This window comes from Psammomys obesus, unplaced genomic scaffold (genome assembly GCF_907164565.1).
Source record: "Psammomys obesus unplaced genomic scaffold, mPsaObe1.curated_primary_1811, whole genome shotgun sequence".
Classification (NCBI taxonomy): Eukaryota; Metazoa; Chordata; class Mammalia; order Rodentia; family Muridae; genus Psammomys; species Psammomys obesus.
Window position 1 is genome coordinate 37,864,692 of NW_026585504.1, and position 15,969 is coordinate 37,880,660.

The following is a 15,969-nucleotide window of genomic DNA, read 5'->3' on the forward strand; positions in this document are numbered from 1 at the left end:
GGACTTTAATTTTGTGCAGGTCTATAAATACAGGTCTATTTGCATTTTTCTACATGTAGACATCCAGTTGGACAAGCACCATTTGTTGAAGATGCTCTCTTTTTTCTGTTGTATGGTTTTGGCTTCTTGTCACAAGTCAAGTATCTGTAGGTGTATGGGTTTATATCTGGGTCTTCTACTCAATTCCATTGATCTCCCAGTCTGTTTCTATGCCAGTACTATGCAGGGACTATCTCTGACATGAACTCAGTGGCTGGCTCTTTGATTACCTTCCCCTGGGGGATGTAGCCTTGCCAGGCCACAGAGGAAAATAATGCAGGCAGTCCAGATGAGGCTGGTCAGATAGAAGGGAAGGAGGTTCTCTGCTATGAGGACATAAGGGGAGAAAAGGGAGGGAGGGTGAGACTGGGTAGAGATGAAGGAGGGTGCTCCAGTCGTGATACAAAGTGAATAAGTAGTAATAAATAAATAAATAAATAGAAAATAATTCTGCTGTGTCTAATATTGTTTGGCTCTATGAGCTTTGTCTTTTTTTATGTATAACTACTTTCTGAACCACTGTCACTGATTTTCCCATATTTAACAGTTATGATTAAGTACTGAACTGCATTCTTTATTTGTCACAATTGCCGCATAAATTACTTTTCTTTATTTTTTAAATTATATATAGATATATTTATTTTATTTTTCTTTATTAATTACATTTTACTCACTTTGAATCCCCTCTGTGGTTCCCTCCATCCTCCTGTCTCAATCCCTCCCTTTCTCCACCCTCTGCATGCATGCCCCTCCCCAAGTCTACTGATGGGGAGGACTTCTTTTCCTTCCTTCTGATCTTAGTCAATTAGGTCTCATCAGGAGTGGCTGTGCTGTCTTCTTCTGTGGCCTGATAATGCTGCTTCCCCCTCAGTAAGAGCAGGCCAAATCAGTTCAAGTCAGAGACAGTCCCTGTTCCTATTACAATGGAACCCACTTGGATACTGAACTGCCATGGGCTACATCTGTGCAGGGGTCTTAATTTATCTCCATGCATAGCCCTTGGTTGGAATGGCAGTCTCAGGAAAGACCCCTGTGCTCAGATTTTTTTGGTTCTGTTGCTCTCCTTGTGGAGTTCCTGTCCTCTCCAGATCTTACTGTTTCCCACTTCTTTCATAAGATTCCCTGAACTCTGCCCAAAGGTTGCCCATGAATCTCAGTATCTACATTGATAGTCTGCAGGGCAGAGCTTTTCAGAGGTCCTCTGTGTCAGGGTCCTGACTCGTTCCCTCTTTTCTTCTTCTACTGATGTCCATCCTCTTTGCCTTTCTGGATAGGAATTGAGCATTTTTAACAACAGTCCTCCCTCTTGATTAGTTTCTTTAGGTGTACAGATTTTAGTAAATTTATCCGATATTATATGTCTATATGAGTGAGTATCTACCGTGTGCATCCCTCTGCTTCTGGGATAGCTCACTCAGGATCATGTTTTCCAGATCCCACCATTTACCTGCAAATTTCATGATTTCCTTGTTTTTCATTGCTGAGTAATAGTCCATTGTTTAGATATACCACAATTTGTTCATCCATTCCTCCACTGAGGGGCATCTGGGCTGTTTCCAGCTTCTGGCTATTACAAATAAAGCTGCTACAAACATGGTTGAGCAAATATCCTTATTGTGTACTTGAGAATCTTTTGGATATATGCCTAGGAGTGGTATAGCTGGATCTTCAGGAAACGGTATTCTTAGTTGTCTGAGGAAGCACCAGATTGATTTCCAGAATGGTTGTACAAGTTTACATTCCCACCAGCAATGGAGGAGGGTTTCCCTTTCTCCACAACCTCTCCAGCATGTGTTGTTTCTTGAGTTTTTGATCTTAGCCATTTTGATGGCTGTAAGGTGAAATCTTAGGGTTGTTTTGATTTGCATTTCCCTGATGGCTAATGAAGTTGAACATTTCTTTAAGTGTTTCTCTGCCATTCCATATTCCTCTGCAGAGAATTCTCTGTTTAGCTCTGTACCCCATTTTTTAATTGGATTACTTGATTTTTTGCTGTTTAACTTCTTTAGTTCTTTATATATACTGGATATTAGCCTTCTGTCAGCTATAGGGTTGGTGAAGAGCTTTTCCCAATCTGTAGGCTGTCGTTTTGTTTTGAGGACAGTGTCCTTTGCTTTACAGAAGCTTTTCAGTTTCATGAGGTCCCATTTATTGGTTATTGTTCTTAGAGCCTGTGCTGTTGGTGTTCTGTTTAGGAAGTTTTCTCCTGTGCCAATGAGTTAAAGGGTATTCCCCACTTTTTCTTCTAAGTGGTTTAGTGTGTCTAGTTTTATATTGAGGTCTTTGATCCACTTGGACTTTAGTTTTGTGCAGGGTGATAAGTATGGATCTATTTGCATTTTTCTACACGTAGACTTCCAGTTAGACCAGCATCATTATATATTTTTTAATTATTTACTTTACATCCTGATTGTAGCCCACCTCCCTCATCTCCTGATCCCACTCTCTCTTCTTCTTCCCGATATACCCCTCTCCTAGCACTTTAGGATAAATACAATACTATAAGAGGGAAATAGTTTTGAATCTTTTTTCTAATTGAACTGAATATCATCTCATTAGGAGAAAATTCATGCCTGATAGTACAAACATCTTCTACTACCTGTGGACCATAGAACCTAGAGGGGAAACCTACTGTGTACACTTTGCTAAACTAGCATAAAATCTAACTGCATTTTAAGTACTTACCCTTATATTCGGTGAACTTCTCAGCACTCATCAAAAAACAACACAAACAACAAACATAAAAAAGAAATAAGACAAGATAAAAACCTGTTTGCAACTGATGTAGGGAATTATGTAAAACCACAACTGGTCATATTGCAGAGAATATCTCTTTGTGATATGCCCAGCCACAGTGGATACATCTGGAAAACAATCCATAAACTTAAGGCTTAGGGTACACCATAAAAGGATGGTGGAAACATTGCAGGAAGCATAAGAACAAGACAGTAGAATACAGACAGCATCTATTAGACACGATAAGGATGTTGTACACCAAATATCAGCAATATGGATATTTGAACAAGACCTGCATAATGACACCAGTTTACATGCCCGTGTGGTTACAGAAAATTTTGGAAGACCCAACTAACTATATTTTCTATTAATAATTAAATTAAACTGATAGATGCAGTGCACTGTATCCTTACAGAGAAAAAAAATGTAAAGGGACTTACTGCTAATTAATTTAACAAGGTTGCAGAGTTTAAAAATTGTTACATGAGTGTCACAGTGAGGTACAAAATAACATATAATGTAAGAGGGCACTGGATTAGACTATAATATGGCCACAGAAATTACAGTGACAAAGCATAGATCACCTGTCACCCTAGATTATAAACAGACAGAATGAATCACAGAGGCACAATGGAATCTTCAGACTATGATGATTTTCTGCATCTTGATTGTAATCATGCTTACACGAGTTCTTTCAAGTTTAGCAGGTTGAACACTTGTATGTAAATGTTCCTGCAGTACTCTTGACTTTAAAACATGAATGAATATTTTATGTGTCTGGAGTAGAAGAATCTACATTGTAAGGATACAATTTCTTCCAAAATTAGACTGTCAACTAAATGCCCTTTTTATTAAATATATATATATATATATATTTAAGATTTGTGTGTGTGTAGGTAAATAAATACTGTATGTATTCTGTGCATGAATGTATCAAAAAATGAGAACTTAAATATTAAATTTGTAAACAAATACAGAGAAAACACAACAGCTAAAGTGATGTGAATAATAACTAAATGGGTGAGTATTATATCAGCTTAAAGAACAAAACCAGGAACTATGCAATAATAATTTTATTGTATTACCAGGAAGATAGGAACACTAATCAATAATATAGAAAACAATTAAAAATATATTTATTTGAATATAGTCACTGTATTTTCACAAATGAAATATACAATTCAATGGAAAAAGACCTTTTCAAAAACTATTACTGAAGTAAAAATAAATATTTATTCAGAAAAATGATATATTTAAAATATGTTACTTTTGCTACATATAACACTCCAATCTGCATGATTTGTTGATTTAAATGTAGTAGAAAATAATGAAACTTTCATAAGTGAATATGAAATTAACTTTATTATCTTAAACTCTCCAGAGTTTTTAATTATGAAACTATTCATTTCAATAAAAACTTGGTAAAGAGGATTAAATTAAATTGAAGCATATTTAGATTTATAATCAAGAATTTGATAAGCAAACTAAATTGAGTGCAGTGTTTCTAGTGATATATTTGTATGAAGAATAATATTAGAATATATAAAGTACTTATAATTCATTATAATAATTATAGGCCATTGAAAAATACACTCTTTGATCACCTGTCCCTGAGGTGGGGTTGAGTAGGAGCAGCCTTACCAGGCCACAGAGGAAGAAAATATAGCCAATTCTTATGAGACCTGATAGGCTAATTTCAGATGAAAGGGGAGGAGGACCTATCTTATTAGTGGACTGGGGGAAGGGCATGGGAGGAGAAAAGGGTGGTAAGATGGGATTAGGAGGGGCTGAGGGAGGGGACTACAGCTGGGATACAAAATAAAATATTTGTAATTAATAAAAAAATAATTAAAAAAAGAAAAATACGGATGCTAATCTTTTTTTTCGCCATTTCCAATAATAATTTATTTCAGTGTTGTGTTTTTTAAAATCCCTCTTCTTTTCTCATAAAGTCTCCAAACTTACAAGTTTCCTATTTATTTCATTTTATTTGCTTTTTAATTTTTTATTAATTACCATTTATTCATTTTGTATCCCAACTGATGCCCCTCCCTCGACCCACCTAATCCCACCCTCCCTCCTCCTCTTCTCCCATGCCCCTAAACATCTATCTAACATAAAAATTATCTAAATGGTCAACAAATTTAATGAATATGTTTAACAATATACATCAGGAAATAAAAATTAAAGTCTTCAGAATGACTAAAAAAAAAATAAGTATTTGACTATTTTATATATTGTGAAAGCCCCAAAATTTCTTTTTCTCCTGAGAGACTAACTTGAATTGTCATTTCAGAAAACTCTTGGGAAGTATGTACTAATTTAGCAATTTCAACTCTTGATATATACCCACAAAACTTTATAATAATTCAGTTCATAAAAACATGTCATACTTTGGGAAAAGCTATCAATAATAGAAAGGATTGTAACAATGAAATATTATGCAGTAACAAAAGCAACTGAGCAGCATAAAGTTATAGCTGAACTGATAAATCTTTTCAACACCACTTTTGGCATAAATAAGGACAAAAATAAAGTACACATTGTAGTATGGCCTTCACATAAAATACAATGAATAAGGAATACTCTTTTATATTATTGAAGCTAAATTCTGGCCACCTCACAATAGCTCAACAGGAGCATGACTTCAAGGATATCGGTTACACTGTTTCATAATTGTGCTTCTCACTACATGAGTTTGTTCAACTTATAAAATGTCCACATTACACATCTGGTATATGCATGCCCTCATTGTTACATGCTACAACTAAAGAGATCAAACTCCCGTGACACACCTAAAACAATACAATTTAAAATTGAAAAAAAAAATTTGGCAGGCTGCGGATTTAATTTTAATAAAAGATGAATCAGGGATGACATGATATTTTTTTGTTTTTTTTTTCCTTTTTATTTATTTATTTTTTTGTTTATTACACTTTATTCACTTTGTATCTCAGCTGTAACCCTCTCCCTCATGTCCTCCTAGTCCCTCATTCACTCCTTCTCCTCCTCTTTCTTCTTCTGGGCCTAGGGGTCTTTGCAGAGGCCAATACACCAAACAAGGACCATACATGGAGATAACCTAGTCCCCCTGCTCAGGTGTAGCTCATGGCATCTCAGTCTCCAAATGGGTTCTTAATAAGGGGAACAGGGGCAGACTGTCTTGAACTCAGTGGCTGGCACTTTAAAAATATTTTTGATATTATTATACAACATTTTTTCTTTGCCTTAATACAGTCTTTCCCTGTTTTCTCTATTTCAGTTTTTCAATTATTGTTGCTTTGTACATGTTTATATATCTATATCTATATCTCTCTATATATTTATTTATAAATTCCTAAATACATCAGCCTGTTTAATGTTACTTTTGTGTGTGTTTAGGGTGGGGGTATTTAGTATTTAATAGTTTATCGATGTGCTGCACACTATTTCTCTCACTCTCAGCATTCCTTAGCTGCTTGTAGTTTTTTGTATAGAATTGAAGCCGAAGCCTATTAGCTCTCTCCAACTCACTTTCACATGTCTATTGTAGTCCTTGGTCAGTTCATGTTTGGTAGTCATGTTGTTGATACTCTATGGCTAGAGTTTCTGACTTTTCTAAGGAACACATTATCACAGCAAATGCCCTGATCCTTTGGCTCTTACACTCTTTCTCCCTCTTTTCTACAATGATCCCATAGACTTATGTGTAGGTATTGTTTTGTAGATTTATCATTTGGAACGTGTCTCCACCACTCTGCATTTTAATTAGATGGGGTTTTCTGTAATGACCTCCAGGGGTTACAAACAGAAGTGTCCTTGATGAGCCTTAAGGACTACACTTAGCTGTAGGTATAAGGAAAATATTTAGAGTGTTGTTAAGTTATGCTGCTTTCATAAGTGGCTGGTGTAGGTTCTCCTATAGGATCTATACCTTCTTGTTCAGGCAAGTTCAAGCTTAGAGGTCTCTGGGCCCTGTGTCTGAAGTGCATGGTGTCTTCAACAATAGGAACTTATCTTACACCTTTGAAAGGCACCCGAAGGAAGTAGAAATAGTTTGTAATGTCTAGAGAGTCTACTGGACAACCCTTACCTAAACTCAACAGAGGACTTCTCATGCCTGAATTTATGGTTTTCATAGATGTTCCTTAGCTCTTAGAAGAAGCATTGTTCACCAGATTAGAAATTTTTATTTAAACTATTTATGTGTTCTAATTCACAGACCACTTTAGTTTATTTCTAAAATAATGTATCATTTTATACATTTTTCTCATTGTTACGAAGTATCTGCAACTCCTTATAGGCACAGGAAAATCCTCAAAATATTTTAATTTGATATCCAGTAGAAGTAAGGACAGTCATTAAGAAAGAGAAATATAATACATAAATAGGCAGAAGTAGATATCTTTACATAATGAAGAAATACTGCTGCCTCCAATATATGATGAAATTATTTAGAAATAAATCAGTGCCACTATTTGGGAGGTTACTAACATAATGTTCTCTATAGTATCCAGAAGAATGATACTTTGTTGAGAAACAGCAAGTGTGTGAGTATCCATGTACATTCTTAGTTTTGTACAACTACTGATGCATTTCTGTACTAGTTAAATTTTGCTGGTAATTTAATTCAACCTTATATCTAATATTTTTTTTTAGTAATTGTAATATTGCAAGTCTATTAGGAAATGAGACCCAATTTAAAGTAACAACTGACATACTTCATGTCAAGTTAAACAAGTAATTTGGGGGATATCTCTTTCATTAGTTTATATAGTGTTACTGACAGGTCGCCTTTGATATTTTTTTTTTTTTGTGAAGGATGGAAAAACTCTTTTCTGTACATATTTCGGAATTTGTAAGTAAATTCTACTTCTTTCAAATCAAAGAACTCTAGAACTCAACCATTTGAGGTCTAAGAACTGGCATAAGTCTAGTTATTTTCTGTATGTCATAGGTAACAATAAAAAGTTTCCATTCTTCTTTCTTTTCTGTCATTTCCACATTCCTCATTCCCCTTTTTCCTTCCTTTTTCTCCTCTGTAGTTCTACTCTGCCTTTCATTCCAAATTCTATTATTTAAATCAAACGCTAGAACTATTGACAAGCCTTGTTCTTAAAAACATGGCTACATATAATATCATCCAAAGTCAAGGCAACGCTTTTTTCATTCTACTTCATTGTTGGTGCTGTATTGTGATTTTCAGTTTGTTGTTTTGGAATCATCTGTTTCCATAATTGCACAGGTATCAATAATAAAACAGCATCTCTGTCTTTCATTACCATCCTTCAGCACAAGCCCAAGGACAAGAATCCCCAGCATAATAACATCTCAAGCACAACCATAATTCTTAAATATTAATAAATAAAATATCATCAATTCTTCATTTTGCTGAAAATGTAGTTCCTTCCACACCATAAACACAACCCTTAATTTACTACCAAATAGGGTAAAGGGAATTTTTATTTAAAAAAATATCCCTGAGTGATTTGGATATGCATTAAAGTTTGATGAGAACTTCTACTCCAGGCATTCCTTGTGGAAAATGTTCAAATAATAAGTTTACAAAATAACAAATTGTAGACTTTTGAGTTACTTCTATTGGTTACACTGTCTTCAGTATCTATATTGTATTTCCTTACACTACTAAAAAAGGTTGGCACCTTCTCTTGACTTTGTAGAGAGATTATCAGAGATTAAGAAATTGCCTTGATAGGGGAGGTCCTCCTACCCATCCATCTGACCCTAGTCTATCAGGTCTCATCAGGAATGGATGCATTGTCTTCCTCTGTGGCTTGGTAAGGCTGCTCCCCCCTGAGGGAAAGGTGATCAAAGAACCAGCCATTGAGTTCGTGTCAGAGACAGTCCTTGTTCCCATTACTAGGGAACCCACTTGGAGACTGAGCTGCCATAGGCTACATCTGTGCAGGGGTTCAGGGGAAGAAGACTAGGGTGGGATTGGAAGGGGACAAGGGAGAGGGCTACAGCTGGAATGTAAAGTGATTTAACTGTAATAAATAGATTAATTAATTAAAAAATTGCCTTGATAAATATTAGAAGTAAGACCAACACTGATGCTGCTACAATACCAAATCATATATTTGACTGCCCCCATACCAATAAACATTCCCTTGTTCATGTTCTGGCCTGACCAAGGTAGTGCTCTGAACTCTACACTCTAGGTCATATATGTTTGCTAGATTCTACATTTCTCCTAGTAAGTGCAGCTGGATGGAGACTGAAGTGAAGGTTTTTAAAGGGAAACAATTTTCTAATTGGATTACTTGATTTGTTGCTGTTTAACTTCTTGAGTTCTTTGTATATTCTGGATATTAGCCCTCAGTCAGAAGTAGGGTTGGTGAAGATCCTTTCCAAGTGTGTAGGCTGTTGATTTTTTCTAATGACAATGACCTTTGCTTTACAGAAGGTTTTCAGTTTCATGAGGTCCCATTTATTGATTTTTTTTATAATTTATTTAATTGTATTTTATTTCTGTTGGTGTGAGGGCAATCAGACCACCTGGAACTGGGTTTACAGTTGTTAGCTACCATGTGGGTGGCTGGAGTTGAAGCTGGGTCCTTTGTAAGAGCAGAGAGTGCTCTTAACCACTGAGCCATCTCTCCAGCCCCCTCCACTTATTGATTGTTGATCTTAGTGCCTATGCTGTTAGTGTTCTGTTCAGGAAGTGGTCTCCTGTGCCAAAAATGGGGAACAGAGCTAAACAGATAATTCTCAATAGAGGACTATCAAATGGCAGAGGAAAACTTAAAGAAATACTCAACATCCTTAGTCATCAGGGAAATGCAAACCAAATGACACTGAGATTCCACCTTACACCTGGCAGAAAGGCTAAGATCAAAGACTCAAGTGACAATACATGCTGGAGAAGATATGGAGAAAGGGGAACTCTCCTCCACTGCTGGTGGGAAGGTAAACTTGTACAACCACTGTGGAAATCAATCTGGTGCTTTCTCAGATAATTGGGAATAGTGCTACCTCAAGATCCAGCAATACCACTCCTAGGCATATATCCAAAATATGCTCAAGTATACAACAAGGACATTTGCTCAACAATGTTTGTAGCAGGTTTATTCATAATAGTCAGAATCTTGATACAACCCAGATGCCCCTCAACTGAGGAATGGATATAGAAATCGTGGTGTATTTACGCAATAGAATACTACTCAGCAATTAAAAAACAAGGAAAACCATAAATTACAAAAACTTATTTGAGAAAGAATTTCTGTTCTTTTAATTAGATGCTTACTTAAATAAATTTAAAATATTTTATGAGTGTAAATAATAGTGTTGGTCTTACATATTTCAAGAAAACAGACAGCTGCACTTTCCTTTCCTTTATTTTTACCCCCATTGGATTACAGTACCTTTCATTGGCAACAAACATCAAACTGTTTTTAACCAATATTAAAAATCATCAGATCAAAAAACTAATTAACAAACAAACAAGCAAGGAAATCATGAAAATTTCAGGCAAATGGTGGAAACCAGAAAAGATAATCCTGAGTGAGGTATCCCAGAAAAAAAAAAGACACCCATGGTATAGACTCATTTATAATTGGATATTAGACATATAATTTAGGATAAACATACTAAAATCTGTACACTTTAAGAAGCTATGCAAGAAGGAGGACCCTAGTTAAGATGATAAATTCTCATTCAGAAAGGCAAATGTGATGGACATTGGAAGAGGGAGAAAAGAGGGAAAAAACAGGACCTTACCACAGAGGGACTGTGAAAGACTCTACCCAACAAAGTATCAAAGCAGATGCTGAGACTCATAACCAAACTTTGGGGCAGAGTTCAGTGAAAAAAGTGAAAAAAGGGGAGATAGAAAGACTTGGAGAAGATAGGAGCTCAACAAGGAGAACAACAGAATGAATAATCTGGGCACAGTGGTCTTTTCTAAGACTGATACTCCAACCAAGTACCATTCATGGAGATAATGTAGAACCCCTGCACAGATGTAGCCAATGGCAGCTCTGTGTACAAGTGTGTTCCCAGGTAATGGGAACAGGAACTGTCTATGGCATGAACTCAGTGTCTGGCTCTTTTATAACCTCCCTCCCACCCCCCACCCCCCGAGGGGGAAGGAAGCAGCCTTACCAGGCCACTGAAAAAGATAATGTAGTCCTGAGGAGACATGATAGGCTAGTGTCAGAACGAAGAGGAGGAGGGCCTCCCCTATCAGTGGAGTTGGGGAGGAGCATTGGGGGAGATGATAAATGATGTAGGGTTGGAAAGGGATGAGGGAGGGGGCTAGAGCCGGAATAAAAAGTGAATCAAATGTAAATAATAAAAAAGTAAATTTAAAAAATTGGGAAATTATTTTCACTTTTGTGTTTGATTTAAATAAGAATATTAAAAATGAAAGACAAAGATGAACTAGAAGAGAGTAAAAGATGAGAACGAAGAAAGGAAACAGGCTAAGTAGCTTATCCACTCCATACACAATGAGGGCCTAAGTTGGCTATTTCCTTCAACGGTCCAGGGTTTACATAATGCTGATCTGGCACATGAAAGTCAGAGTGCTAAGCTTAGTTCAAAGCAGTAGTCTGCAGTATGGTTGACTTTTCCATGGTTGTCCTTATGTCGTTCAACAGAGAGATGTCAAAAGGTGGACAATGTTCTTTCTTAATCAGCTGACAAAAAGAACAAGTGTGACAGCAAAGGAGAAGCCATTTTTTAGCTAACAGACCTGATGTTTGGTCTTTTCAGTAGATTTCATTTCGCCAAGATTATAATCTTTTTAAATTTTTAAAATTTTTATTTTTGTCATTTATTACAACTTATTCAAGTTGTGTTTCTCCTTCTTCTCCCCCTGTCTGCTCCCCTAGTCCATGGATAGAGCATTGCTTATATTGAAGATTGTTATGTTTCTATCAGTCATGAAGGATATTGAACATTAATCCTGTGAAAAAAGAACACATTTTAAAGTTCCATCCTTCACCACTAATTTTTAATTGAAAAAAATAAGACAGTTAGGTCTCCTGGCATTAAGTCCTATAGTTTATCTTGCTTTTTTTTTTCTTTCCAAGACATTAAATTCTAAACTTTTTAATGATGTTCTTAGCTGCTCAATCATTGGTCATCCATCATTTAGTCAATATATGGAAGGTACCATATCCTAGAATACATTACATAGTTAATTTTGATTAATAGTTCATATGGTATCAAGTGAAAAATATAGAAAAGGTGAAATGTATGTAAGAGATATAAACAATGTGTGTGTGTGAATGTGTGTGTACAGGTCAGAAGATATCCTTCCATGTTATCGCGTGAGTACAGTCTAACTTTGTTTTGATTTTTGAGTCAGATTCTGTCATTGTTCTGGAACTTACAAAGTGTAATAGGATGTTTGGCCAGAAAGCCCTTGGGATTTCTGTCTTTACCTCCTTAGCATGGGGTTTATAAACATGTAAAATTATGACTATATTTTATTTTTTACATGGCTCTGAAGACTTTTATTTGTGTTTGCAAAGCATATACAGAGCTATGTCAGTTCTCAAGAAATAAATGTTGCCTGATTCATTAGTTATGATAGTTTTTCTTTCTCTTTATTTCCCCCCTTCCCTTCCTTCTATGTTACATACAACCTACATTTAGAGAGGAATGTAGAAGAAAAAAGTGATCCTAGATACTGGTTGAAGATTTCCAATCTAACATCAAGGGGAAAAACCTGTAAAAACCATATTTGTGGAGTTCATCTAAAATCAGCTCTTGAGAGAATAGAATCTACATTACACAGTTGGTGTTATTGGCAGAAGATCTCCATGGTGTCTAGAGATGTCTATATCTGGGAATATATAAGCATACTTACACTGATACTCAGCATCAATCTAGAAAGTATTTTTTTTTTCCTGAATATCTTTGTTTGAGTACCCAGCTCTGGAGCTTAAAATGCATAACTCTCATGGTTATCTGCATCAACATTTTTTTAATAATTTTTTAAAAATTTTAATTTAATTTTATTTTTAATTACACTTTTTTTTTTTTACTTTGTATCCCCCCTGTAGCTCCCTCCTCCCTCCCCTCCCAACCCCTCCTTTCCTTCCCCTTCTCCATGCATGTCCCTCCCCAAGTCCACTGGTAGGGGAGGGTTTCTTTTTCTTCCTTCTGAACCTAGTCTGTTAGGTCTCATCAGGAGTGGCTGCATTGTCTTCCTCTAGGGCCTGGTAAGGCTGCTACTTCCTCAGGGGGAGGTGATCAAAGAGCAGGCCAATCAGTTCATGTCAGAGGCAGTCTCTGTTCCCATTACTAGGAAACTCACTTGGAGATGGAGCTGCCATGGGCTACATCTGTGCAGGGGTTCTAGGTTATCTCCTTGCATGGTACTTGGTTGGAGTATGAGTCTCCAACTCCAAAAATTGCACCCCTGTGTGCAATTTTTTTTGGTTCTGCTGTTCTCCTTGTGGACCTCCTGTCCTCTCCAGATCTTACTGTTTCCCACTTCTTTCATAAGATTCCCTGCATTCTGCCCAAAGTTTGGCCATAAGTCTCAACATCTGCTTTGATAGTCTGAAGGGCAGAGCCTTTCAGAGGCCCTCTGCGGGAGGTAATTTTTTTATATTAATTACAGGTCATTTAATTTATATCCCAGCTTTAGCCCCCTCTCTCATTCCCTCCAGATCCCACTCTTCCTCCATCATCTCCTCCCTGCCCCTCTCTAAGTCCACTGATAGGGGAGATCCTCCTCCCCTTCCATCTGACCTGAGTTTATCAGGTCTCATCAGGACTGGCAGCAATGTCCTCCTCTGTGGTCTAGCAAGGATGCTCATCCCTTGGGGGGGGGACATCAAAAAGCCCACCCAGAGTTCATGTCAGAGACAGTCCCTCTTCCCCTTACCAGGAAACCCCAAACATTTCATGATATAATTTGCCACTTAGAAGATGAAATGTTTTGTATCTATAGAACATTATTTCTTGTGTGAGTTTGTTATCCAATTTCAGAGAAAGTCACAACTTTTCGTACTCCTTCGTGATCTTCAATTTTCTTTTACTTGACATTAGCTAGAGTATGCAGCTCTGAACTTATTAAGAAAAATAACCAAACATTAGTAGAATATTTGTTAAAACGTAACTGTGTACAAAACATAATGGTATGTTCTCATATGCCCAACTAGATAGTGTATTACCACGAAAACATCTAGAGTTCTCAGGAAAAAAAATGGCAAAAATTGAACCCTATATAGTATACATGAACATTTGCAGTGTTTTAAAATCACTGTGGAAGGGATCTAAAGACTGTTGTAGTGGTGTGTATCTACTATCAATGAATTAGAGAGTCAAAGACAGGTAAATCCACAAGGCTCACTCACTAGTAAGTCTAGCAAGTCAGTGAGTTCATGGTTCAGAGAACTTGCTTCGGAGAGTTGTTGGAGGGAAAAATGCTGATCCTGAACTCTAGCACTTACATATCCATGTGCATGTGCACCAGCAAACATATGAACAATCAACCCACACACATACACACACAGAAAACACTGTAAAAGAAAGAAGACTCTTATGACTGGAAGAGGCAAAGTAGTAAATATATACTAGTGTAGATAAACAGAAACATAAATATGTTATATGGTAAGAAAGTAAACAAGTATATTTGAGTGAAAAAAAAACATAAAAATTTACAAAACTTGAGAGAAAATCAGGATGTGCCTCAGTAATGAATAAATGAATAATGGTAAAACCAGAATGCTGATGTATAATTCCATAATGAAAGGGTTGAGACATCTTCCTAAACTGTGTGACATTATTTTAGCTTAAGTGTACTAATACTGAATTTCAGGTTTTCACAGACATTGCAGGTGCCACATGAAAAAGGAGAAATGTTTTAACTGGCTTACTCTAAGACAAAAACAACTTAAGTAGACAGGACATATACTTAAAGGGAGACATAATTCAAAGTGGAGAATGTCAAAATAGAAAACCCTGGTCTAGAAAATGTGTGACACATAATTACTAGAGTCCCTTAATCTGTTCAATGATCCAAATTCTAGAGATCTTATTAAAGCAAAAGCTTGTCACTTTAGTATGCATTCCGCAAATCCCTGTGATATTTCATTGATATTTAACATTTATGCAATTCTTATAGGAGAAGAAAATTATTTCTGGGACTGGTGAGGTTAAGAGCACTGGATATTCCCCCAGAGGATCCAGGTTTGATTCCCAGCACCCACATGGTAGTTTACAATTGTCTGTAACCCCAGTTCTAGAGCTCCAATGTCCTCTTCTGGCTTCCTCGGGCCTGGAACACATATGGTTTAAAAAAAAAAATGAAAGCAAGAACTCTTAAACACATTAAAATGTGGGGGGAAAAAATGAAGAACAATGTTTCCTCAGTCAATTCTAAAAGGTTGCCCATATACTTACCATCATGTTTTCCCTTGCTTTCTGCAATTCAAACACTCGCTTTTATTGGCCACCATGGCAGAATTGTCACTCACTGGGAGGTCTCTTCACAGCAGCCCCATATGTCTTGGATGTGGCTCTCTACAGCCTTTTACTTCCTTAGTCTGTTTACAAATTCTTCACCCAGTGGGAGGATTCCTTGGCCATTTTGTAAGTGTCCTGAATTTACGAAAATCTCAGCCAGTCTGTGTGATGCCTGGGAGTCTGGAGGGGGATTCTTATAATGTGTGACTAACAAATGATGTTTGACATTGAAATGGATGATGACTTGTATGTTTTTCTGGTACAGCAAGCTCCATGATGACACAATCCTTATTTACTGTTAATCAATATTTTATAATCAACACTGAACACAATTCCTCCTAGATAAGAATAAGTACTCCCAACATTATGCATGAATTTATTCTTTACAAGTCAAGACTGTATACGTTACCTTCTCCCTTCATACTGTAGAAATATGTTTAAATCCCTCTGTACCTATGTAATCAATGCTCTCTCTGTTGTTAAATTTTAAAGATGTGAAGATGAGTTTCTGTAAAAAATTATATCTTGCAAATGAGTTAATTATTTTGTTTAGATTGTGATGATTCTGTAATTGTAGATTAATTGGTTCCATCTGCTCTGTGATTTTCCAATTAACAGGTAATAGGTTTTGAAAGTTAGTTCATTTCTGACATGTGTAGGAATGTATTTAAGATGGTAATTTTTCCCCTAATGCTTTCTGTTTTTTTAATTCATCTATTTATCTATCTATCTATCTATCTATCTATCTATCTATCTATCTATCTATCT